We start from the raw sequence: 2254 nt of genomic DNA on the forward strand, positions 1-2254 counted from the left end.
CACCTTCTCTGATTACAATGTAGTTAATTTAGAAAATATCAAAAGATAGTCAAGGCAAACAAACAAAAAAGAATACATGTGGACATTTAAAATTCTTCAAATGAATTATCAACAGGTCAAAGAAGATCATATTAGAATCTGAAATTTTTTTTAAAGGCTTGTTGTTGTTGTTGTGAAGTGCCATCAAGTCGGTTCCAACCCATAGCAACCCTAGATAGGGTTTCCGAGGAGCAGCTGGTGAACTTGAACTGTCGACCTTGCAGTTCAAACGGCATTTCAGTCTGGCTCATTAACCCACAGCACCACAACAGGACTCCGAAAAAAGGTTTAGACAGAAAAAAATCAGAAATTTAAATTATATATGAAATGTTGTAGGATTTAACTGAAGTGGTGCTTAGAAGGAAATTTATAACATTGGGTCCAAACAATATAAACTGAGTGGTGGTAGTGTGCTGTGGAGTCGGTTCCGTCTCATAGTGACTCTGCGTAGGGTTTCTGAGGCTGTATATATTTATGGGAGCAGAAAGCCTCATCTGACTCCTACTGAACAGCTGGCAGTTTCGAACAGCTGACCTTGAGGTTAGCAGCCCAATTTATAACCACTATGCTACCAGAGCTCCTTGTAAACTAAGTAGGCTGGATATTTATGAGCTAAGTCACATCTTTAAAGAAAAAGCAATCACTTGTTAAAAGAGGTTTGACCTTGTTTCAAAATCTTCAGCCCCTGCATGGTGACTTTCTTTTTGTGACTTGCAGCAGACATCTTAGATTATCCAAGTCTTCTCAGATTCTTCGACAATCACTATAGCTCTGCTTGGGCATAAAGGCCAAGTTGCAGATATGTTTCTTTTGTAACCAGGACCAACTAGACAACCTTTTTGTTCTAGGAAAAAATAAAAATTGGCAGCTTTCTCGGTCATTTGGTAAATGCATTGGAGTAATATAACAGCAAATGATCAATGCTTCCCTCTGAAACTCAAAGAAGTCAACAAGTATGGTATATCCTTCTCATTAGATTGTGACCTAAACTTCATATTGGAAGGAGGGCTGCATGGATGGTTCAACATTAGAAAAACAATCAGTGTAATCCACTACATAAATAAGAAAAAGGAAAAGAACCACATGATCATATTGATTTGATGCAGAAAAGGCATTTGACAAAATCCAAAATCCAGTCCTGAGAAAAACATTCAACAAAGTAGGAATTGAAGGGAAATTTCTCAACATCATTAAGAGCATATATATGAAACATTTAAACAAACAAAGGGCACGTTCTGTAAGTCTGCCTCCTGGTACATGCACACATTTCAAATTGGTTCAAAGTCCTGGTGGAACCATGGAAATAATTAAAATATAGAATTAAGTGGTATAAATGTAAAACAGTATTTAAAGCAACAGTATAATCCAATTTTCATTAAATCAGTAGTGTACCTTTTTAATATATGCTTTATTATATTAATATATGTCCCTTTTAATGTATATCCCATGCTGACTGGGGCCATGATTCTCAGTGATTTGACAACTATAATGTAATTTTCATGTGATCACTTCCATGATGAGCTCTGCTATGAGCAATCAATCCATATTGAAAGGGCGTTTCACCGGAGACGTGACCTGCTTCCAGTATTTGTGGATGCTCTGGTAAAGCTTTCTTCTTCTTCTTTTTAAAATCATTATTATTAAGGTTTTATTGTGAACTGAGTGATAGTTTACATGGGAGAACTTTGGTTATACACTCATCGTTTCATTGCAATGATGACAATTCCTTCTGTGCATCATCATTAAACAGTTATATGCTTCTATTCCCTCTGAGTTTTGTTTTGTCTTTGTTCTTTTTTTTTTTTTTTTGTGGAGGGGGGCAACTACACAAAAACACTCAGGAATATATAATCATTTAAACAACCAAAGGGCACATTATTCAAGCCTGCCTACTGTCCACCAGCACACACTTTTCTATTTTCCATGTGCCTAGAGCCAAACTTCGTCTCTCATACTTTGGACATGTTGTCAGGAGGGACCAGTCACTGGAGAAGGATGTCATGTTTGGTAAGGTGGAGGATCAGAGAAAAAGAGGAAGACCCCCAACAAGATGGATTGTCCAAGTGGTGGCATCAATGGACTCAAGCGTGGCAACAGTAGTGAGGTTGGTCCAGGATCGGGCAGAGTTTCGTCTGCTGTGCATACGGTCAGAATGAGTCGGTGCCAACTCAATGGCACCTAACAACAATAAGAGCCCTCAGCTGCTCTATCTCTC

Source organism: Chrysochloris asiatica, unplaced genomic scaffold (assembly GCF_000296735.1).
Source record: "Chrysochloris asiatica unplaced genomic scaffold, ChrAsi1.0 scaffold00265, whole genome shotgun sequence".
In the NCBI taxonomy this organism is placed as follows: Eukaryota; Metazoa; Chordata; class Mammalia; order Afrosoricida; family Chrysochloridae; genus Chrysochloris; species Chrysochloris asiatica.